The 25,502-nt window shown below is 37.7% G+C and overlaps 1 protein-coding gene across 1 annotated transcript in view; it reads right to left on the bottom strand.

The window, feature by feature from the left end:
- Positions 1-14,341, bottom strand: part of LOC149077895 (uncharacterized) — a 74,149-nt gene extending 59,808 nt beyond the window's left edge. Inside the window, exon 1 of the mRNA XM_089242077.1 lies at positions 14,134-14,341. The gene's annotated coding sequence lies outside the window, so the exon portion shown is untranslated. The remainder of the gene's footprint in view (positions 1-14,133) is intronic.
- Positions 14,342-25,502: the final 11,161 nt, after the last annotated feature.

Below are 25,502 nucleotides of genomic sequence, written 5' to 3'. Positions count from 1 at the left end.
GGGATTCCCCCCCCCCCAACACACTTCTCATGATAAAAGCCCAACCACACACACACCACGCATAAAAATATTTCCATTTCCCATTCTACCCTTCAGGGTGCAAAAAAATCGATTTGTCGCAGATTCCTGTCGACCTACCCTCACGCAAGTTTGGAGGGTAGTTTTAACATGCGTAAAATACAGTCATTTCGACATACCAGGCGTGATATCTACTCAGAAATGATAATATAAAAATGTTGGTCACAAGTATCGAGCGGCATAGACCAGAGCCGCCCTTAGATGTGAGACAAGCGCAGTCGCGGAAATGGAAATCATAAATACTGTACAGATTAGTTTTTATGACTATGAAAATATACTGCATAAAAACTAATTTTGTGCAAACATTCATCTCGCGAAGGGGGAATAGCAATAGTTTTTGGTGCCAAATTCGCCATTTGTTGCTCCATAACCATCAGCCGGGGAAGGGGGGAGGAATAAACGTATTTTTGTGTTTTGTCGTGACTCAATAGGCTCGAAAAAACGCCTAAATTATTGGAGTTTTTTTCATTCGTTTTCAATTAAATTAATTAATTAGCCATTTTCGCCGAAAAATACAGTGTCTCCTAAATCCGTATAAATCATTTAAAATTAATCTTTAATTATTTTTTTCTTTTTTAAGTGCAGAAACCAAATTAGTTCAAAATTTTGTCGACAGAGGACGCTGAACAAAAGCAAATCGCTGCAAATATGCTAATCACAGTCCTATAAATACAGGATACACGATTAAACATCTCATTTCCGAATTTCCCTGTTACTGGTGCTTGCATTAGGTTTTCATTGTGATGTTGACGTTTATGGATAAAAGCATTACTATATAGTGAAGTTGTTTTACCTCAGCCACGAATCACACCGGCTCAAGCTTTACGCATTCATCGGAAACAAAAGATATTGCGGAAAGATTCAGGTCCAGAATTATGTGTCGCTTCCATCGACAAAAACTTGAACTAAACTTTTCTACAATAATATTTTTTCATCAATATTTTCTTTTATTAATTTCAAATTTCCTTCAGTTCTGCATTTTCATCAATTTTCGCCTTAATTTACGTTCAATTGCGCATTCATATTTTCGTACAGATATTTTTCAGCACATTGTTACAAATTCTGTATAATTTATGATGCCTTTTTTTCTTTTTTTAATGCCAAAATCCTCATTCCCCCCCCCCCCAATGTAAAATCAGGAATAAAGGGACCCCCATCCGGAATCGTTAGCAGCTCTGACCCCACGTGACAAGGACGGTATTGGTACAAACGCATTCATCTTAACCAGCGACGGACTCTCAAAGTATTTCATGCTCGGATGTCATTGGCTTCTAGCGATGATGTTCCCGTGGAAAAGGGAATCGAACGCGTAAAATCATCGGTTCGGAACGCAAGTTAAGTGTGTGACATTTCCTTGATGCGACAGGAGGTAGGAAAAAAAAAAATGAAAAAAAAAACCCCCTTCGTAAGTTAATGCATAACAACAGCGTGACTCGATCGTACGTAATTGATCGGTAATTATTTTTTCCTGTTTCCTTCTCGGGGGGGATTCAATGATTACGGATGGCAAGCACCACGAAAACAGCGATTTTCGAAAGAAATCAACCGAAATCTTGTATTAATCAGCAAGGCCCGTAGTCATAAAATTATTGGAAATATTGGGTGAAGAGGGGAGAAGAGCAATGATGAGCCGGTTGCTCGCGTGGAAAGAAAAAAATTTATGTCTGTGTGGAAAAACAAAATAACATGATACCTTAGGGGTCATTCAAGTATTACGTCAGCATTGAGGGGGGGGTTCGGATTTGCTGACTTTTGATGACAAGGTTGGGGGGGGGGGGGGTTGAAGGTTGCTTATGTCATCAACCAACCTTTTTGAAGATATGAAATATTCTAAGTTGCTGACGAAATTTTGCTGACAAGGGAAGGGGGTCAAAAAATGGCTAAAAATCTGCTTACGTAATACTTGAATGGCCCCTTATGCAATATGATGAATTTCCTTTTCCTGAGCAAAAAAAAAACTGCGTGTACACGGAAGCATTCTCAGTCATTCTTGGACACTAAACATTCATATTTTGTAAATTTTTTCAAAATGAGAAATGCCTTTCTTGGGCACTTTCGGCCGTTACCAATAACCCTGGTGAAAATAGAATTTCATCAACATAAAATATGCCTTCTAGAAAAATATTGAAAATAATAACTATACAGTACGCTATTATATTACATGTGGGAAGCATCACTGAACTGGAGCTTTTGCAGCCACCTATCAAATAAAAACACAACTGTTTCGATTAAAATTGGCGACCGTTTTTTGATTAATTGCACCACATAAAAAAACCATACAACGTTATAGTAACAAACATTTTTTGTGCAATAACGTACAGAGCGTCCATAGTTAAAAGACCCTGTTTTAAAGTAGCCTACAGGCGAAACCAGTCATCAGAAAAGTGTAAAATTTTGTGGAGGACTTCATGAAGTGATGGGAATTTGTTTCATGGGCGAAAAAAAAATTAGTTGCATATGTCGCCACCGGAGGGCATTTCATTTTGAATAACTGTAGTAAACATGTAAATTTCTGTGATGTCACGCAGCAAAATGGAAATATCGGACTTGGAAGAGGATTCGAAAAGTCCAATGAATGTTAAAACCTTCGGAATATGATAATGAAATTTGAAATTACAGGAACGTTGGCTATTAATCCTGGAAGAGGAAGAAAACCCGTTTCTAAAGACGCAGTACACGAGGTTTCGCTTTGAACCGTTGGGGCAGGAATTTTTCGAATGGGACACGAACTTGCGATTAGCGCCTCAAGTTAAATATCCTCAAGCCGCTATATCTATCCTCTATCTGCACGCGCCTCACCAAAAAGTATCCGGAAAAGCAATTGTAAAGGAATGTAATAATGCCTATTTTCCTACATGATATGTTAAAGCCCTCTACTTTTTCCCCCTCACCCTGTACTTCAATCAGAGATTTCACGCCATTTTTTCCACAATCCTAACATACTAAATGCGTGGCTCTAGGACTGCCTAGAATTCTGGGAAATATTTCAATCAAAACACTAATGAATAATCGATTGCTATTGTGTTGCTCGCGAAACCGCAACATCAACAGTGGATTATGCAAACATCCCGCGACTTTTAAGAAAACAAATGTCATTAGTAAATCGATATTGATCATTGGCACCACGTCTTAAACCAAAATACAAACTGAAAATGACACACTGTGTAGCAGAGCAGAAGTACAAAAAAACACTATTAACATAAACTTTTAGGCATTTTTTTTAAAATTGTCTAGACACAAAATACTCAAGGGAAGCTAATACACATGCAAATGGGTCGTATATTTTGTCTACTACGCGTCCACAGATAAATAAACCACAGATTCCAGAGGGGAGGAATCACTAGCTAAGATCAAGTTATGCACGCTCCATTTGCTGCATCAGCAACGACAATGTCCAGAACAAAAACAAGAAAAGCTTGACAAAACGCTCATTAGAGAGCGTTTTTTTTTTCTTCTGGTATCAACGTTTCCATTATTATTATTACATTTCCCAGCAATAGCTAGTACAGCAAGTCGTAATTTCACAGATAAGATCTTATGCTCAGAAAATCGTAAACAATTTACGATTTTCTGAGGCCCGAATAATTGAATGATAGACCGTTATTAAGGTTTCTAAAATCTAAAAATAGTATTGAAGATCGGCCTAAAAATTCTGTGCGGCTGTAGCACTACTTTTTTTGGCCACAACATTAACTTCTCAACCACAATAACAGAAATAATGTGTAAAATACAATATATTTTTTTCCTTTTTTTTTGTAAAGTAGGCTTGATTTTGAACAACACAGGCCTAGAACGGTACAAATATTCAATCATCACACTTCACTCATCGTGTGAAAAATAGATGGCAACCCTGAGTAATTCATGCACAACACTAGATATGCAGTCAGACTGTTGGGTACACGTGCACACTTATGGCTGAACTCGATCGGCAGTAAATTTCCCATTGCGATTGACCGGAGTTATGCTCGGTTTGACAGATGATGCGAAATAGGGGGGTAAAGGACAACATGTGCCATTGAAGGAAAAATCAGCCTCACACAATATCAGGGCTTGTCATTTACTAAAATAAAAAGGCTTTTAAGTGGACGAGATACCTCGTCAATGCCGGTTAGACGGTTAAGTTAATTTCCAAAAATTTTTGAAATTCCGTGTTTGTATAATTTAACTAATTTAAGGGTTGAAATGTAGTCTTTATGGCTTTTGAATACAACGTATACTTACATCATCAAATTATTTTTTTCAATTTCGGGTGTGTGTAACAATGACATGATGTCTGGTCAGTACTATGTAACGTGATGAAATATAGTCCAGCCCATCTTATGGAATTTCCTTTTAAGTGACCGAAGAAAAAAAGGTCTTCGAAGCATGCGACACAAAGAACATCGATCCATGCTGTTTATTCTTCGAGTAATGAGAAGCGTTTGTATACCGCATTTTGAGACATGTTTACCCGAACACAAGGGCGTTCAAACTTTAGGAAAGTGTGGGCCATTTCATTCATGAGAAAACGTGTCACGGGACCACATAATTAAGCGATCTGGAATAGTGCCGCTGGTTACTTGAGCGATCTATAAATGTGTCGTGGTTCACTTAAATGATCTGTAAATATGCTACTGGTCACTTAAATGATCTGTAAATATGCTACTGGTCACTCAAAGGATCTTGAAATGTGCCACAGGTCACTTAAGTGATCTGCGAGACACTCAAGTGTGTCGCGAGACCCTTGAGTGATCTGAAACAGCCCCACAGGTTATTTCAGATCTGTGAATTCCTCTGGTCACATAATGAATCCGCAAACCACTTAAATGACTTTCCGGAACTGCACCGAGGCTAACTTGAATGTTCTGGAAATGTCCCGCGGGCCACTTACGCGCACTGGAACTGTGCCGCGGTTCACTCTAGTGGTCTGTAATTATTTATGGCAGCAAGAAACTACAGCCACCTTTCAGTGACAGTGCTATCGAACAATTCAGGACATTTTATCCAGTGCTTGTAAAATCTGATGCGATAGCAATGCGCTCTACTGAACTGAAGAAGAACTGAAACAATGTTTCGTAACCCTATCGAGAGCTGTCGCCACAAGCACAATTTTCGTCAAATCATAACAATATCTACCAACGTTGCAGCATAAATTTAATTAAAACTTCTCTTTTTAAGTAATTAATTTACATTATTATTTTTTTCAACTTAGCATTAATTTATTTTATAATTCTACAATTGGGTCGTGGGTAAGAAGGTCGTCCAGTAAGAAGAGCCGTGGACCCCTGGGGTTCAGGTATCCCCTATTTGGAAACCGCTGTTTCAATTGGCATCTTTTGGTAAACAAGGAAGAAAAATTATTGGCATTGTTCAAAAACTAATCAAATTGTTTGAAAAAGAAAAAAATCCGATTGTTACCGAATTTTTCCTTAAAGAGAACCTATTGTTACCTTATCTTGTAGGTCTGAAACGCCATTGTCACCTCAGCTCATTGTAGACGGAATCTGACGATGGAAAAATCACGAATTCTGCCAGTTTATAACAACAATGATTTTTTTTCCCGAAACAATAACACACATTAGGCACGACTCCACTGTCGTGTTCCAGCAGCTACGTCACGATATCGATAACCAGTCATCAAGTGACCGACAGCATACAGATGATAACAATCCCCGTCTATCCTTAAACATTGGCCACATGATTTGAAATGAAGACTCTTAAGAACGCCCACTCTCCAATTTCAGAAACAATCATCCGGAGAGAGAGAGCGAGAGCGATACACATTATTATAATGATCACAACAACAATCATCATTACCAAGAACGAGCAGCAAACAGATGGCGCTCTTATTTTTCCACTAAAAGGATGCGTCATCCACGAAGCCTTAAAAACGAGCAGATTTTCTCGTTATAAAAATATGCACATTTTCCGCACAAAAAACGTTATAACCTGGACTAATTATCACTATATATCAATATCCACCACCTGTTGCAGGTACCGTTTCGTGACGAATCTCTCCTTGGCGTGTATCTTCACACGAGGGCATTGAAAACGAGTTATCCTTGAACCAGAGGAAGGAAGGATCTGCACACAATAAAAGAATTCCTCTATTAATTATTGAATCCAACTTTGCGGTCGTGAAACGAGCGTGCGAACTTCTGGTGCCGAAAAAGCCGCACAGGTAGGCTCGACATTGTATTTGAAATACTATGTTGTGAATTTGGTTGCTCGTGGCTCTTCCGAATCCCATGGCGCTCTTCCAATGTTGCCCTTTAATTTTCACAGCAACCGACAGCCAACACAGCCCTTATCAGACGCGAGGGGGGGGGGGGCCCAGTGGGAAAATAATTTCGGGGCTCCTTAGCCCCCGATTTTATATCTTTTGGGGGGGGGGGAATCGAAATCAAGAGATTCATGCATTCCCTGCATTAATGCTGAAAAATATCTATTTACCAATGAAAATTCAGAATTAATCAAAGAAAAACGTCCTATAATTGAGAGATCAAAAAATCCCAGAATTGATGAAGATTCAGAATTAATGAGAGAAATAATTCCAGAATTAATGGAAATCCAGAATTAATGAAAAAAAATTATCCCAGAATGAAACCTCAGAATTAATGAGAAAAAAATCCGAGAACTGATGAAAATTCAGAATTAATGAAAGAAAAACCCGAGAATTGATGAAAATTCAGAATCAATGAAAGAAAAACCCCAGAATGATCAGAATTCAGAATCGATGTGAAAAAGAAGTCCAGAATTGATGGAAATCCAGAATTAATGGAAGAAAATGTCCCCGAATTGATGAAAACTTAATGAATTGATGATGAGTTAATGAAAGGAAAAATCCCAGAATTGAAAATAATGTATGTCTGATATACGTACAGTGAATCCCCCTCCTTATTACGTTTTTCAAAAAGCCGTCATGAAAAAACGTTGTGAGAAAACGTTTTAAACTGGCAATCTAAATGAGAATTTGTTAGAGTTGCGACCACTAGAATAAGTCGTACCAAGCGGGAAAAACGTTGTAAGTGGGAACGTTATAAGCTGGATCGACATATATTTTTCACTTCTATTACGGTAACTGCGGCTCCTTCCCCCAACCGCTGGTCAACACCTTCTATAGCAGAAAGCTTTGACGTCACTGAAGTCGTCCATTTCGCATGCAGACATTGGATATAGCAGTCCGACCGTATATGCGAAAAATCTTTACTTTTTTTTTTTTTTGCAGAATATCCAATGACTATAGGCGAAATGGACGACTTCAGTGACGTCACGAGGTTCGCGTGGAGGCTTTGTGCTATAGATGTCGGCCCGGTGGTGCAACCGCGTCACCCATCCTAAGGGCGGCTCTGCCGACACCCCCTACAACATTCCACCAGGAAAAAGTGTTCCTGGTTAAAAAAAATCGATGGCAGCAAAACATGAAATTGTTCGATGTGTTCAAACGACGACATCAAAAATACTCGTTATCTTTCACATTGTTTCTAGTTTATATCTACCTATTGAAATCTGATAATAGGTGACATCATCACCAAGTAAACCCAGGGTCGCTATTTAATGGATATTGATGAACAAATTTCTAGAAATTGGTGATGACGCTCTACATACAAAGAGTCTGAAAAAAAGGTGTACCTAATTATGCATCTATACCGTTCAATTAAAATTCAACAACTAAAAACATGTTTTAAAGAAAATTTGAAAAAAAATTGATGAATTTTTAAAACAAAATTATGTAATTTGAAAAAAATGTGTAATTTGAGAAAAACAAACACTTCCCCCCTTGAATTTTACTTTAAGGATGCTAAAATTCTAAAAAAAAACCCAGAAATATTGATGAAGAAAATTAGAGTTCCTTTCAGAATATAGTAAAATTTCAGAAAAAAAAATTTAAAAATATAAATTTTGCGAAACGAAATTGCAAAGATAAAAATAAGATTAGAAACGACGTGAAACGCTATGAAATATGACATAATCTTTAAAGAAAAAGGGAACTAGAAAAAGTTAAAAATTGCAAGTTAAAATTCCAAGAAAAGGAAAAATTTATAAAATTTCAGGAAAAAAAATTAATAAATTTACAAGAAAAACTGATAAAATTCCAAAAAACGTGATAATAAATTTCCAAGGAACAGATAAAATTCCAAGAAAAGGAAAAAGATAAAATTCCAGGAAAAAGAAATGTTTACAAAATTCCAAAAAAAAGGAAAAAAATCAATGAACTTCCAAGAAAAGTCAATGAAATTCCAAAAAAAAAAGAAAAATGAATAAAATTCCAAAAAAAAAAAGAAAAATGAATAAAATTCCAAAAAATGAAAAATTAATAAAATTCCAAGAAAAGACTAACAAGAGACTAAAAAAATTCCAAAAAATCACACATTATAAGGAAAAAAAACAAATTTAACAGAAAATGGATACAGTAATTTTAACTGTAGGAACATATATAATTTGAAAAAAAAAAATTTCAACGCAAAAAACATACATAAAATTTAAAGAAAAATGATAGAATTCCAAACAAATAATGTTATTAGAATAAAATCAAAAATTCAAACGAAAAAAATTAGTGAAAACGCCAAAATAAAATTTGAAAAAATAACCAAAAAACAACTACAAACGAATTAAACAGTTCTTATTCAAAAACCATCAGCAGTCATTAGAAATTTAGAAAACCAACAATATCCGAGATTATAGCAATTTGGAATTACGGTATAAGAAAAAAAATATATTACGCAATTTGTAAAAAGGAAGGAAGAAAAACCAATTAACTTTCCCCCGCAATATAATGAATTTTTCTTCCCTGGCGAAATTTCAATGCATCTAACCTCAAAAAAATAAAATAAATAAATAGATAACACGGTAATAACAAGAAACAAAACTGATGGATGGCAACAACCTCAATAAGTGCATCGTAATGATCAGCTTACGTTAAAGCGTTTCGAAATCTTCGGCACTAGAACATGATGCACAAAACCGGGTCAACGATACGCTTTCAGTATCCAAATACATTTAACTCTGGGAATTACAGAAAAACGCTTATTATTATTATTATTCTTTCAAATACATGAAATGTACGCATTTGCAGTTCATGCACTCTTTTTACCGTCTTTTGCAATACAGAGGGCCGAAGGTCTCTTTCAAAGTTAATTTCGATCTTTCGGAATCGCGATTATTCTGGGAATATAATCACCTTCATTCGAAAAAATAAAAGTGTCTGAGTAGAAAATGGAACCCGAAATACAAATAAAGCAATTTCATTCCTATTTGAACTTAGAACACAGGAAGTCGGGATTGAAAACCCCGGATGTCCGCTGTGCTTCTATCCTTTGCTAAGAAACAACAAAGCTTCCGCTGAGGAAATCAAACACCAAAGTTCAAACATCAAACATTTCTTGAGACACACATCGCATGGCGAATCAATGGTCAATATCACAAATACACACACACCATAGTATCGTTTGCGGAGAAGGTCACGGTATATCGGTCGATGGTGAGAAGATGGATGAGAGTGATCTTGAGTTCATCAATCACCAGTATATAACCAAAAATAATTTAATTAATAAAAAACAAAACAACTGCGTGTTATCCTCGGCTTGCCGTCTTTTCCCATGATAATAATAAAAGTAGCTTATATCTTGGAACAAGAAATCTAGATAAATAAACAGCGTACAAAGAAATAAAAAAAATGGTTTATTCTAGAGAGTTTGTATCATTTATTTGAGCCGTTTGTTATCACTGATATTATCTTGGAATGATGGATCTATCTTATGCAATGTTTTCCTGTCAGAAAAGGAATCAAATGCAGTTAAACCTGTCTTCAACGGAATCGCAAGGGACCGAGATTTTTTCCGTTGAACACAGGATCAATGTACATAATGTGTGATATTACGTAGCGCTCTCGTATATAATTGAAGCGCAGTATAACCAAAATAAATCACTTGAAAATAAACTGATTCATTTAAATGCTCATGAAATAATGCACATTATTTACTCTATAGTTACTCAATATTCAGGTCTTCACAGCCATCTGTATGAGAAACTCCACCCCCACACTGTTCTTCATCTGAAAAATGACTACATTTACGTTCTCTTTCACTTTCTCTGAAATTTTCAGTGAGGGGTGTCAATATCTGTCGGGTCAGGTTCAGTTTGTACATTGCCGTCTATATTTATGCAATCCTCAGCACCAGGGCCGTAACTAGGATTTTTGTGGAAGGGGTGGGGGAACATGATTTCACTGCCCCCCCCCCCCCCCCCGACTACTGCAAAATTCGATGATTTTTTTCCAAGTAAAATTTGGCACCTCCTAAATTTTGCCGTCCGAGCAATTGCCCTCCCATTTTCTAATTCCGGCCCTACTCAGCACTTGCGATCACAGAAGGCAGCTTGCATACAATTTTGTCAAGTCGTATATCATTTAGAAACCTAGCCATTACACTGACTTCTTCCGTAGAAAAGCCTGCATCACAGAAAAATTTTGTTACAATTTCACAGAAAGCAACTTTTTTCACTACATGTGGCATTTCGAAAACCACAGCATCAAGTACGGCAACGATTTTTACGAATCTAAGGGTGGGTGAAGTGGAACTAGCATTATTCAAGCAATCATCGAATTAAAAATTTCGATAGAAGAACTAATATTTTGTCTGATCCTTTGGTCAATTGATCATTTTCCTCGCACCACGGCCATTTTCTGCACACGAGGGCTAATTAGAATCCGGGACCTACAGTTTACTGCCGATTCCGAACGGCAGGCTTGTTTTTTATACTCATCGAAAGGTTGGTGCGCTAACCCCTCGATGAGGGGACTCCCTGCGGTAGCAATTTTTTCTGCGGTCATGTCGCCGTTTCTGCTGTACCCGTGTCTGGAAAGTTTTCTGACAAGGACAAACCGGGTATCGAACTCGCGACACTTCTAAACATCCTTTGGTACATTAGGCGAGTATCTTGTCGAACCGAACAAGGGCTACCGCACCCGTCAATTGGTCACGAAACAGTCGAAGTGTTTGTAGAATTTTTCGTTATATGGTAAAACTTTCCTTTCCGTTTCCGCGTTAGGCCGGGATTACACTATAAAAGTTTGATAAAAGCTCTTTTATAAAACTTAAAAAATCCAACCAATAAGCATATTGGTTGCATTCGAACAAATGTAACTGATAATCTTATTGGTTGCATTTTTCAAGTTTCATAAAAGAACTTTTCTAAAACTTTTATAGTGTAATTCCGGCCTTAGACAGGTTTCGTTTAATCCAGGTTTTTTAATGCGTATTTTGGCATTGAAATCAGCGAGATCACGGTTTTTTTCCGTTAAAGACAGGTTTTACTGTATAAAGCTTGAGTTAATTTTTTTCGTAAATTGTAGAAGAAAATCAGTGAAAATATTCCCTGAATTAATTTTTATGTAATTACCATAGGTATAATATCAATAATAAAAAAAGACCATTGAATGAATTGAATTATTCACCAATTAGTTAATACCTAATAAATATTCGATCAATATTTATTAGGTTAATCTAAGGTAAATTTTTATACCATCAAAAGCACGACTCGAAGATATAATTTATTATTGCTAGTGAATTGTGAATTTTTTTTCTTCCTAATAGTAAATTTTTACCAATTTTATAAAATAAATTTGAGATCAGTTGAATATTTTGTGAAAATTATAGAGAGAGATACACAGCTTTTAGGAAAAAACATTCATTTTGTGCGAGTTGTTTATGAATCATTTCTCAAACAATGTTTCTTTTCTGCTATTTTGGTTAAATCAATGTTTTTTCGATCGTTTTTTGTAGTTTTCTTTCTTCACGGTGATTCTTTTATTTTGGTGCAAGACCGCTCAGCAGACGCAACGAAGAGAAGAAAACATTCAGGGGGCTGAACATTGCTAATCGTCCCGTATATATACGGAACTCAAGCCCTTGTGGAGGAAGGGGGAGTGGTGCGTTGCATTGTACAGTGCAACCTCGCTAGAACGATACTCGATATAAAGATAAGCTCCTCTGCAATGCTTTCTTCCAAGTCTTGTTTGGAAATATCCATACATACTTTAATGTTGAACTGCTGCATCTCGATATAACGCCTTCACAATGATATTTTTTCTTCGTCCGCAGTAATATCGTGTTTTCGTAAATATAAATTAATTATGGAAGGGGGGGGGGGGCAAACAGCCTCAGGTTCCGGTACCTATACCTCTATAAGGCCGGGATTACACTATATAAGTTTTTGTATAAATCTAGAAAAATGCAGCCAATAAGCATATCAATTACATTCGAGCGAATGTAACCAATAGGCTTATTGATTGCTTTTCTCTTTTTTTAAAAGATGTTTTATCAAACTTTTATAGTGCAATCTCGGCCTGAGCAACAATACCTTTTCAATGCTTAATCCCCTTTTTCCACGTTTAAACATTGTTTCAATCCACCTTTAAACAATGCTTCAAAATTCGCTTTCAAACAACTTCAATTCATCTTTCAAACAGTTATTTTCAGTTTGAACGATCAGTTTTTAAAAATGCTTTTCCGATAACCATTTATCACACAATCACACTGTTTTTCAAGTTCCCAACACTTGTAAGATTTTGATAAGAATTCAGGAATCTGAAACATATTTCTTTTTCTCTTAAAAATTGCACTTCAAAAAAAAAAAATGCTATACAGGCATTGTCACAAATTTCTCTACTATCAATCTTAAAGCTCATAACTATCGCTCTTTCTAATAATAGTTTCTGCATAAGCATCACTCAACTACCACAACTGTCAGCGCATCGAATTTCTCTACAAAGTTTTTTCTAAACTCTAAAAATGATCATGACTCTGAGCCCATAATTAATTAATTCACCAAGAAGCATATTTTCCCCCCCCCCCCAAATAATACAGTATTATCCAGTGCAGTTAATTAATTCATAACCTTCTAGGGAACTTCAACAGAAAAAAAACCTCAAATACTCACTATTTAATAGATTCAAATTACTTATTTAACTGTTAGGGCCAGCAGACTTTGAAATGGACGGAGGGATAGCCTATAACAAAAGCAAAGATGTTTAACTATTCTCATGGTCTGTTTCATGTGACGGCATTTTGTATTATTTCAGGGTCGTAAAAAATTATGAGGTCCTGAGAAAATTTCTTTCTTGTCCATACAGAAATCTGACCCAAGTAAGAATCCCATCTAGTTAAAAACTGAATAAATAACTACATATAAAAGATAATTTCAATCAATCATCAACAAAAAGGATTCAAATGACCTCGCACGGAAAACCGAACATCATGCAAAACCCATTCATGAAATGTCATCGTTCATCATAAATCACTATTGACGTCTTAAAAAGTGATAGCCAACGGGGAAGGGGGGGGGGGCGTAGTCAAATAATGGCGAAGAGTTCGCCAATAGTCCACTATTTTCCGGTGCAGTTATTGCCTAAACTTAACCTCTAAGACACTTAAACAGAAGAAAAAAAATCAAATATTAACCATTCAATAGATTCAAATTACTTATCTAACTGTCGAAACAGACTTTGATATGGGAAGGAGGGATATAACCTTGTCACGGACAGTTTTGTGACAGCGTATTGTATTATTTCAGGGCCGTTACATGTATGAGGTCCTGAGAAAATGTCTTTCTTGTCCATGCAGAAATATTTCCATTGTAAGAAATCTAGTTAAAAACTTGATAACAGCAAAAAAAAGATAATTTCAATAAATAATTAACGAAAAGAACTCAAATAATAACCTCTTCTGGCATAATTTTCACATACAAAACCGAACACGTTCCAAAACCCCATATACTGAAATTTCACTATCCATCGCATACTATTGTCGTCTCAACACAAGAAGTCAAACAGATACCCCAAATTATTGCAGGCATTCATAAACTATATAAGATTTAATTTACATTTTAGCTCAAATGGCTCAAGACGGCTCTGAACATCCCGATTGTAACATACAATATGGATGAAATTACAAGCATTAAAATCACAAGATTTCACACAATCTGTAAAAACATAAATGAAATTAAGACATTGTTAACATCATACAAATATCTCAATTCGATGCATGTATTACAGAAAAAAGACAATTCGGGACTCACCAAATTCTTGTTTTAATCCTAAAATCAATGGCCTTTGAATGGTTTTGAATAGAAAAAACACACCAGAAAATAGTAAAAAAACACTAAGATATGAAATCTCGACGCTCATAAACCTGCAACAATGACGTTTTTCCCCCCGGACGTGTTTTTCGTAACAATATTCTCAAGAATTATTATCCACAAGCCGCAACACAGAGAACACTGACTCACTCGCAATACCTCCGAGGCGCAAATGTGACTGACTGACTGGTACGAAGCCGCCATGCAAATGTTATCTCCGTATCCCCTGACAACCGCCGCCAGATGGCGCTTGAACTAAAAAGAAAGGGAAAAAAACCGATCGTCGCTGCTGGGAGCGAGATAGTTTAAGAGAAGGATCGTATTTATCTGAGGAATCTCGTCCGGTGGAGAAGAGAAATCGTGAAAGAAACACGACCTCGTTTTCACTGAATCGAAGACCTTGAATAAGAAATATTTATGCCTTTAAAAACAAGAAAGTAGTTTCTCGAGCAGTGTATCGCGGCGGGTGGGGAGGACGCTAATAGGAACTGCCACCCAATTAAACAGCAGTTTAATGAATTTTTTCGAAAGGATAAAATCAGAAATTCCTAAGACGAATCATAAAAGATACAGTTTCATAAAATAATTATCGTTTAAAATAAAATAATATTTCGTTTAAAATAATTATCCTCTTTTTCTTTTTTTTTTAACAAGGCTTGTATATAAGCATCAAAATCAACTGTCAACTTCATCTTAGTTTCCGTTGAATGACTTAATACATGATCATCATCCCCCCCACTCATGCCAGAAGCATGAATGCGCAAATTTCCAGAACTTGGGAAATGAAGTTTCAGTGTTTTTTCTACACACGTTACTCGACGAGTATCATTTTCTTAAAATTGTTTGTAACATGCGTTTCAGTAGCAGTTATACATTCGCGTTTCTGGCAAGACTGGTGAGCAAAATATGAGATCATACCAGCTGATAAACCCAAAAATTGTTAATTGGCATATTCATGCCATGCAAATACATGAGATGATACATGTTTTTGCATGAATTATGTAAAAAAAATGCATAAATCAACTTTTCGCAAAATTTGCTTCGTCATTTTTCACTTCAGTATATGCTTATTATGAGGTGTTCTTTTTTTTGGAAAAAAGGGCATCACATGCTATAGTGTCGGATAAAATATATCCATAGCAAAAGCTTGACAATTCATGCAAAAAAAAGGCTACAGTCAGGAACACTTTTATGATTTTTTTTTGTAATATCTAGTTTAAGTAACTTTAAAGCAGTTGTTCTCAAACTGTTTAGGTTGTAGGCTATAAGCAATACCTATAGTCCACAAAAAATCGTCAACGAACAAGGCGTATACCAGGAAACACTAAAAAATTCCTAATGCATTTTGACACACTATGGGTGTCGTCTTCAGAGGATATGAGTATCACGCTGACCGAGTTTCCCACTTCGATTGAATACCAAATCTTCAATCTCCGTTGCTCAGCGGAACGAAAAACAACACGTTTGTTCAAGTCAAACGACGTTGATGAAAATTCAAGGATCAAATCAGTTGAAGTTCAGACACTTTGTTTAGTACAGGGAAAAAAATGCATTTGTTCGATATATATGTGTATAATTTTTCACATCTATTAACGAAAGTGTGAGGAGTTCTCCCCCCCCCCCCAAAAAAAAACCACGGGATCGCACCTGTCACACACTACTAAGGGCGGCTCTGGTAAGGAACCATTATGTCCTCTGCTTTGGGATCAATAGAGCTACTAAAACGGTTCCTGCTTATCTCATAACTTTCCTTCAATGTGTTTCCGTTTGATTGGGAAATAGTAGTATTTTATTTTAAATGGTCTACCGTACTAAATATAGGTTTGGTGGCCTGCAAGACAATTCCTGATGAGAATAAGATTGTGTGTGTGTTCATCAGAAAGAATTTCTTCAATATTTTGAAGGAAAACTTAGCGTGCTGGTTCTGCTTCCATGGCGTGCCGCGGGATGGCCATCTAACCTTGTTCTAACGCTACTAACCTACGTCTGTACATCTTAAGCCGGGTTTTCTTAAGAATAGGTTTCTTGCACAACGTGAACCGAATCAAACCATTTCGCGCTGGCAGAAACGTGTTACATAATTACGCTACGTGTTTGTGTTTTCCTAGCATGGCGCATCAGATCAGGGCAGCTATATCATAGTATATGGCCTTTTGCATCAGCTACTCTGTCGTCTGCATGCTTCGGTTTGAAGGGAAGGGAAAGAAAACACACAAGAGTGAAGAGAACATCGGCAAAACGCGTGGCGCAGGACGCATTTGACTCCTCCAGAAGCAGTCGGCCAATCACGCCCGACGTAAAGCACTGTCGTGAGGCGTATTGCGCTCTGTAGGAAAACAGTCATACTGCTTTTCTTATTGGTGAGTGGGCGAATCACGTTGCGCGCGGCACAGGAAACCTGCTCCTAGGAAAACCCGGCTTAAAGGGGAAAGAAGGAGGTTGGGGGGGGGGGGGTTGTGATGTGCACAAGGTGTTTCTTGCAAAAGGTGGCTGATAGGGATGGAAATTCCGAAGTACAATTTATTTCAGCTGCACGTAAATATAAAAAATTATCAGCTAAAACTAAGTGATAATTTCACTCCCCCCACTCCTTAGATGAAAATTGTATAGATATTGAAATTTTCATGTTCTCCAATCAACAAGAGGTCAATAAGTAAAAATTTGTGCAATTATTATTCTTTTTTTTACCGAAAGAAAAATTTACTTCGTAACTTTCTACCATAAGGAAGCAATTCATCGAGATATTGATAATTAAAGCTATTCCTTTATACAGCTTCTCACGTGAAAAAAATATCTAAATCTTATAAGATAGGTGCCAGTTTATTCTGAAGACATTCCACAGACGAAATTAAAAATATTTTTCTAAACCGTCGAAGACGATGTGAAATCTTGACTCATGCGTGCGATCCATTAATTCAAAACCGGATCTAAAGGTAAATAAATAATTATAGATAATTAAAATGAATAACATAAAACTGTGAAGCAAGCGACTATCATTTTATTTCGAAATTTCCGAGCAGCGCCTGCCATCCCTCTCACAAAGATAATGTTTTTCTCTTGCTTGAGAATGTTACTGAGAACTATGCTAGCCGACTATGTTCAATAAATTTATGGAGCAATGATGAAAGTCAGGTTTCCGTTGTTTTCTGAACTATGGCGATATCTCGGGTTCCAACAATGAACATAAACCTTAAAATTTTCGAGAAATCTATAGGGACCTTTATGGCAAATACGATTTCCAAATGCACCAATAGTGGTTAATGGAATGGTTGACCCCCCCTCTCTGTCAGCTGAATAGCTTCAAGATTCTTCCAGGAAGTTTTTTGAGAAATTGTAGGTAAAAGTGCAGTGACATATGGTGTAGGGACGTCTTAACGCGCGGCCAAAACCGAAGAGAAATTTTCATCCGCGGGTTGGATAAGGGGGCCATTCAAGTATTACGTATGTAGATTTTCAGTCATTTTTGACCCTCCCCTTGTCAGCAAAACACTGACCCCCTCCCCCCCGTCAGCAGCTTAGAATATTTCATATCTTCAAAAAGGGGGTGGTTGATGACGTAAGCAACCTTCAAACCCCCCCCTCCGATGCTGACGTAATACTTGAATGACCCCTAAATGCAGTTCCGATACATCTATTATATTCAAAATAGCATTATTTTGTTTCATTAATTCCAAAAAAAACATATCTCCCAGCTTTAACTTGGAATAAATGTGAATTTTGGAACACTTTGAAGAGGGATTTATTGTCCAATCGCTTCGCGGAGCACAGTTCGGGAACCTAGACTTTTGAATCGCCTCACTAGAACTGGGAGCCGTTCTCTGCGGTCAACAGGTAGAGATAGCCGTAACTATTGGAAGAGTGTAATTTTAAATTAATATTAAACTTATAAAATTAAATACCTGTTCAAAAACACCACTGATGAAATAACAGTTATTCAACAGTAAAAAAATTACAAATGTTGTAAATTTCAAGTATAATTAATTCCAAATAAAAGGATATGACATTCAAAGCTTATTGAACAAGTTTAATCCAATTTAAAATTTAAAAAAAAACTTGATAGATGGCGCACTCATACCTCTGAATAGTAATGAATAGGGCTAGGATTTTTATGACCGTAAAAACTGCTTGAAAATGCTCATTAAAAATGAATTTATGCCCTAAAAAAATCTAAAAATATGACATAAAACAAGAAAAATGACCTAAAAGTATTTCTCTTCCATTTCAGGTAAAATGCCAAATGTATAGGTCAGTCATAATATCAGTAGTGCAGTTTTTTTTAAGTTTTGGTTTCTGTATCAAAACTGAAAGTTTACTGCCTAACAGCATCCAATAGCACAAGGATTTTTAACGTATGGGTTTATGGGATTTTTAACGTAACGTTTATGAAGCAGCTTTCTAAACAAGTATTGTGACCTGTCCCCCATATCTTATCCAAGATGCACTTACTTTCACGTTGCCCCCAAAACAGAACGTTTTGCATTTGTATTGCTTTGCAACGAGCCCTCAGCTGACTGAAAATGTTCTGCGCCGCGGTAAAAATTCGTTTAGAGCGTTTCTCCATGCAAAAAAAACACTTTTCCTGACATTCTTCCTGAGTAGCACGCCTTAAAATTGTTCTGCAGTAGCACTGATTGTTCTACGACCTATATCGCAGATTTCGGCGTATTCTGATTCGAGGACGACGTTGCCCCTTCCCCCAATGTTGTCTGTATTTATTTTTGAATATGGCTATACATAAATGTTCAATAAAGCGTTTTTTCGATATTGTTTTCAAAACGTGTCAGCCCATGTTAGAGCTTTTTGAATGGCATTTATTTTCCAATTTGCGCCAGTATCACCCCGTACGTGACGACGACACCAGCCGTGGTCAATATGAAGCTCCTGGTGACGTAGAACAATCCCCAGCCGGTAGCACACACCTCACCGGCGAAGTGGTTCGCCATCTGCAACATGGTCGTCATAACGTACGGATTCACGTCTTCTTGACGAGACGGTATCTGATGGACGACGTACTTGATGTCGGCTGAGGATTCCTCGACACCGGACGCCATAATGCTCAGCAGCAAGAACGAGAAAACAGTTACGACGAAAGCGAGGGCCTGGTGGAGGATACCGTAGATGTAGTGCTGGTCGGTAGGAGTCGTCACGAGGTAGCTAGTGACGGAGAATATGGAGCTCAGCAAGTAACCGTATATGAGGAAAGCAATCAGGGACAAAGATTTTTCTACCTGCTGGATAGCGGCTGTCATCTCGTTGTGGAAAACTGAATATTCTTCGAAGATAGTCGACAAAGCTGTTGTGCGAACGCTGATTACGAGGCGCGTGGCGAAATTCACGTTGACCAGTTTCAGCATGTAGTACGCATAGCAGCACGTGACCAGAGACAGAAAAGGTAACACCTTGCAGATCAGGACCTCCATCACGTGAGCGATGACCACTAGAGCGAAGTACCACCATTTCTTGACAGAAATCTTCGTACCGAACAAATAATAAGCCACGTACCTCTCGACGGAACTCTGTATGATGGCCGACACGCCGGCCGTCACCATCAACAAAACCGGACAGAGGTACGAGACGAAGCAACTGGCGATGAGGTACCTCTTGATCTTCTGGCCCTGCTGATGGCCATCATAAGAAGCTGGTTTCTTCGACTCAGAGTTGAACTGGACGCGCCGCGAAAGTTTGTTTATCACCTTGGCTGCTGCGCTTAGGTCTCTACGTTTGTGTAGAATCGCCAGGCGGATGCAGACCGCCAGGAAAGTCGTGGACATCGAAGCGAAGATGAAACTCGTACCGGGAGTGGTCAGCGTTTCGTTGATTGTTGCACTGAGGACGTACAACATGTAGAGATTGTTGAATACGTCCAGGGAGATCCTCAATAGTTCCACGCCTTTGTCCTCGCTAGGAAACAAAACTCCACTCGCGAGGAATGCTTTCTTTAGGATTGTGAAGTGAACGGTGGTGTCAATTGTAGTTCCTCGTTGCTCTTGCGGATACGATACGGCCTTCCACATTTTTACGTGTCCGTGTAGGTAGTTCTTTCGGATGTTGAATGGAACTCTAATTTCGTTCGTCGGTCGGCGCGGGACACACTCTGCTCAACAAACTCCGGAGGAAACCAATCTCAAGGGGGGGGGGGGGGTACCATTATCACGGGTTTACATCGTTCTTTCATTCAGTATACAAAATATTCATTGTGTTAGGTACTGAAGGTAATTATTTATTTGAGGCATTGACTGATAATAGACATCAATAGTATCCAGAATGTCATCAATTACTAGAAATCATATCAACAAGAACTGTTATTCTTTGTCATGAGTCGAAAATAGGAACTAATAACCAGTAGGATACGCATCATTGTTTTCATTTCGACATATATGATAGATGACGCTAGTTGATGCAGTGAATAAGCCGGTTATCATTACCAGAAGACACGCAAACATACGTAATGACTGGATTATAGATAATACTTTTGCTTCGTGTTTACCAGATAGCCATGTAAGAGAGTGCAACTGCTAGGCTATTCAACAATCGATTACATGCATGCAAAAAAGTGATTAAAATCTTCTTCAGCGTCGTAACTGGTTTAATTCATTCGTTCGTACGATATCGTCCGTTTCAATTAATGCTATCCACGTATAGCAATAAACGTCTCTTAACAATTCTATACCCATTTTTCCCCAGCAGCCACTGGTTTTTCAACAATGCTCCCTCAAAGAGCTACTCGGCGGTTTGGTTCAACTGTTTCTATAGCATTGGGGAAACTCGGGCGCTACAAAAAATCCTTTTATTTCCCTCTAAATTTCTCCTCCCCCAAACTCTAATCTTCGGAAAATTATTAAAACTGCATCAGATCTGACGAGACAGTCAATTAAAATATTTCTTTCTCATATATTGTTCCATTTCAATGAAAATAAAGTATATACTGGATTCTTGTTTTTGCACCTGAAATATATTTTTCAAAAATAAACACTCGCAAATCTCTCAGCATAGCGATTGCTTCATCAAACAATGCTATCAACACCGATACAACTAGAGAGGCATACGCAGAATTTTCTCAAGGATGGGGGGGGGGGGGGTTAACGTTTTTCCTGCAAAATAACACTATAATCTCGGCTTGGGGGGGGGGTTTAGAACCCCAAACTCCCTCCCCTTTGCGTACGCCAATGCAACTAGATGCTTGGTCAGCCGGGTCAAGTACCCATTCTGTCGCCCCCTTGTAATGCTAAAGGGTGAAATTTGCACCCCTTCTGGTCCAGCGCCAGGCACCCCAGACCACGACCTCCTATATAACCAGGTTATCTAGTGGTCGTGCCCAGACCCGCCTGCTCCTCTCTAGTTGCAGCTCTGACGTTTCGGAAAGAATTTTTTTTCAAGAAGTTCTTCTGGTTTGAAAAGAATTCACAAGGCTTACAACGCCGATGAATAATTCTTCATGCAAATGAATTCACAAAGGTCACAAAATAAGAATACTTCCTTCCCAAACAATGCTCCATCAAACACTGCTTCATCAGACAACGCCCAATACAAGTCACTAGTCTATCAAATGTAGCTCATAAAAAATATTCTTTCAAAGCTCGATAGACCCGTCAATATTTCAACATTAATAATCATCACTCCCAAGTTTACGCACTCTCCAGGTTTACACCCTCCTTAGATCACTCATACAGGGGAGATTGTGACACATTATCACATATTTTTTCAATTTTCTTTTTTCATAGCACATTTTTACCGCACAATTTCACTAAATTCTTTTTAGTAACTGTTTACTGTATGAAACATCGTATAAATTTCAATTTGCCTTTTTTTTTTCCTTTCTATAATCATGAAATATCGATTTTTGGGAAAGCAAAAATGTTCCAAGGTACAACAAGAGGTCTTGTACCTTAAGCATCCACTGCTGTACCTCGAACCGGGGTAAAATTACGAGGGAAAACAATGCAAGTGTTACAGGAAAAATAATATAATAAGTATTTTTTTAAATTATAAATCATGTATTGAAATATAAAATACCAAAATAAAGAGACACAAATATGATTATTAATATACAGGGTCTTTATAATTAAAGTTCTACCTCGAAATAGCCGTAAAAAAAAACCTACCGGACAAAATGTTACCAAAGTTGGTAATAGTTTACAGGAGGTCGTTGGATTCCATTTTTCGTAAAAAAAATAAAATTAAATAAAAAATAGTTCAAAAACTCACCACGGGGGGGGGGGGAAATGGCGCTGCGTATGCAATATTTTTAAACGAAATAAGACATGAAGACATCGGTTTAAAATGTTTTTAATCGTTTCTAAAACGTGTTACAAAGCATGTTCAATGTGGCGTTCACCATTTTGTGAAAGCAAGTTAAATCGCATTACTGCGTTCTCAGCTCCTTAGCGTATCAGGAGGAATGTTACGGACATATCGGTGTACAGCATTTTTCAATTCCGCCAAAGTGTTTATACTTTGTTATACACCATAAACAGTGGGTTTGAGGTATCCCCTCCACAGCCAGAAGTCACAGGGATTGAACATTCCTCCTGATATGCTAAAGAGCTACTGCTGAGAACGCAGTAATGCGATTTAACTTGCTTTCACAAAATGGTGAACGCCACATTGAACATGCTTTGTAACCCGTTTTAGAAACTATTAAAAACATTTTAAACCGATGTCTTCATGTCTTATTTCATTCGGCAATATTGCATACAGCGCCATACCCCGCTGGTGGTGAGTTTTTGAACTTTTTTTTTGAGGAAAATTTAATCCCGTGACCTCCTGTAAACTATTACCAAGTTTGATAGCATTTTGTCCAGTAGTTTTCTTTTTATGGCCATTCCAAAGTGTAACTTTAATTATAAACACCCTTGCATATAGACAAAAGTAACAATAATGGAAGTAGGAACGTACTTATAATAGACAGTACCCCTGTCAGGAAAGTTTTCCTACAAGGACGAACCGGGTATCGAACTCGCGACACTTCTAAGCATCCTTTGGTACTTTATCGACCTGGGCTACTGCGCCCAGGGTGGGCCCATGAGTTAAGACGGCACCGGTTCTCAACCTTCGGACGCCCGAGGCAGAGTAATTTCGTTTTTGTGAGTGGAAGACTCCGGTCGAGGATGGTAATGTTGGTTTTGTTTGCACATGTTGATACGTGTGAAGAAAGCCAACATAACTGATAATGTTGTTATGAACGTTTCTCTTCTTCACACTTATTTTAACGTATCGTGTACGGGTAAAAATTATTAACTGGTCTAATATGTGAAGAGTATAAAGTTTATCATTTTTTCTATATTTATGATACTTTCCAACTTTATTTGAGAATTATGCATGATTGACGGTAAAAGTGATAAATATAGTGAAATTTAATCAAACTGTCTTTACATACCGGGACGAATGGTGATTATGCACAGACCAGACACCAGTGTATCACTTTTACACACAATTGCGACCGAGGCCAAACGTAAGAAAAATTTAAATGTCGTATAAACGAGGTTCTACTGTATATCGTACCTCCCCAATAGTGGACAAAAGTTCTGGTCCCATGGATCTCCGTTTTATCGAAAGGTTATACTATACTCATTCTTCGACTTTGCTGTCCCTCCGAACTTAGTCCTGGAATAACCCCACTTGCCCTATGTAAATATGCATCCGACTGAGTTAACTTATCTAAGAGGATTAAGAGTGATATAATGAACTCCAACAATGCGAAGTAACAATTGTCTTAACATCAATTGTTGCTCGTATGTCTGTGTTTTTCCTTCATTATTGAAGATATTAGTTAAAAGTTTTTCTTCATTGTTAATTTGAAAAATTCGATCGGTTCTGTTGGAACAACAGGCTATATATTGGTACTATAATTTCAGTCTCGTCCCATTCAAGATTCGTCCGTAGAAGAGGAACACGATTATCCGATTAAGCAGAAGACATAGAGGAGGTAAGTTTGAATTTTCTCACTAAAAACCGTTTTTAATAGTAATCGGAAAAAGAATATTGATCAGGAAACATTAATTGCTGGCTAAACATAGGCAGGCCACATTCTATTGGCTCTTCTCATTCTTTGGGCGAGAAACACCGGAGCGATCACTCGTGAGTGGGCTATTCCCCTCGTGGTCCGCTTCCAACAGAGATGTACAGAGATGAAGGAAAAAAAAATCCAATAAAAATGGAAAGTACCTTTGATTTCGTTTTCTCATAGAAATATAAAAATTGATTTTATCACGGCATGATCCTCTGCTGCTGTTGGTTGTCGGTGGGAAAGTGACCATACATTCTGAGAGGTTACAGGAGTAATACGCGAGGTGGAGCGATAGAAATGTTTGAGGACTCTTCAGTATTAACGTAGATGTTAAGAAAAAATTGTAACTGAAAAAAAATATGGCGTCTATTTCTGGTTGTCATATATCTGAGAATATTTCATTAAGAAACTGCGAAATGAGAGGACGTAATGACATTTATGTCCGTTCATAAAAAAGACTTAGAAACAGATTATGCATCATGTAATATCGGTATATTACGTTTGGAAGCAGCTGTTTGGACACGTGCCGTTTGGCCATCGGCTGTTTTGACGCAGCAATTCTTAATATCACGAGAACTTCGGTAATCGGGAAATCATCGGATACTCATTGTGCTCACAATTTCATGCAATAACTTAGTACAAATAGAAAGGCCGCAAGAGGCAAATTGCCAAACGAAGGCTCAAAAAAATTAATCCCATAAAAAATATGTATGCCAAATAAGCAGGGCCGTAGCTAGCCATTCCTGTGCCCTGTGCAAGAATTTGAATTTAGATCCCTTGTGACCCATTTAGCCTCTCCCCTCCAAGTGGGCCCTGTGCGGTTGCACCTGCAAATACGTATAACCAAAATACAGCAATCCAATATAAACGCATTTACATCACCAAAAATTAATACTACACTGCTCATAAAAAAAAAGACCACACGGTTATCTTATCCTAACTACTGGTAGCTTCTCGATTCATTCCATTATGCCCATGGTACCTCTTTTTACATGTGTCAAATGTGTTAGAGAATTCCCGACCCCTGTAGGTAAGCTATCCCATTAACTAACAAGCCTATTGGCGAAAAACTCCAACTCGACACCACAACCTGGAACTGCCCCTTACTAAACGACACTGTTGTTTCCCCCCTTGTTGAAGCAGTTGATATTGGCGGTGTATTAATAACTCATGGTTCGCCCTATCCATCCCGTTGAAAATTTTGAACTCTTCTATCTTATCCCGGGTGTCGGGAACGGCGGTTTACTGTATTTTTATAGCATCGGGTGCCGCAGGTGGAGAAATTGGTGAACTAATAGAAATT

This window comes from Pholcus phalangioides, unplaced genomic scaffold (genome assembly GCF_987345545.1).
Source record: "Pholcus phalangioides strain wild (caught in Gottingen) unplaced genomic scaffold, Ppha-v1.0 ptg000014l_1, whole genome shotgun sequence".
Classification (NCBI taxonomy): Eukaryota; Metazoa; Arthropoda; class Arachnida; order Araneae; family Pholcidae; genus Pholcus; species Pholcus phalangioides.
The sequence above is the reverse complement of the archived record's forward strand: the minus strand, read 5'-3'. Positions and strand labels throughout refer to the sequence as shown.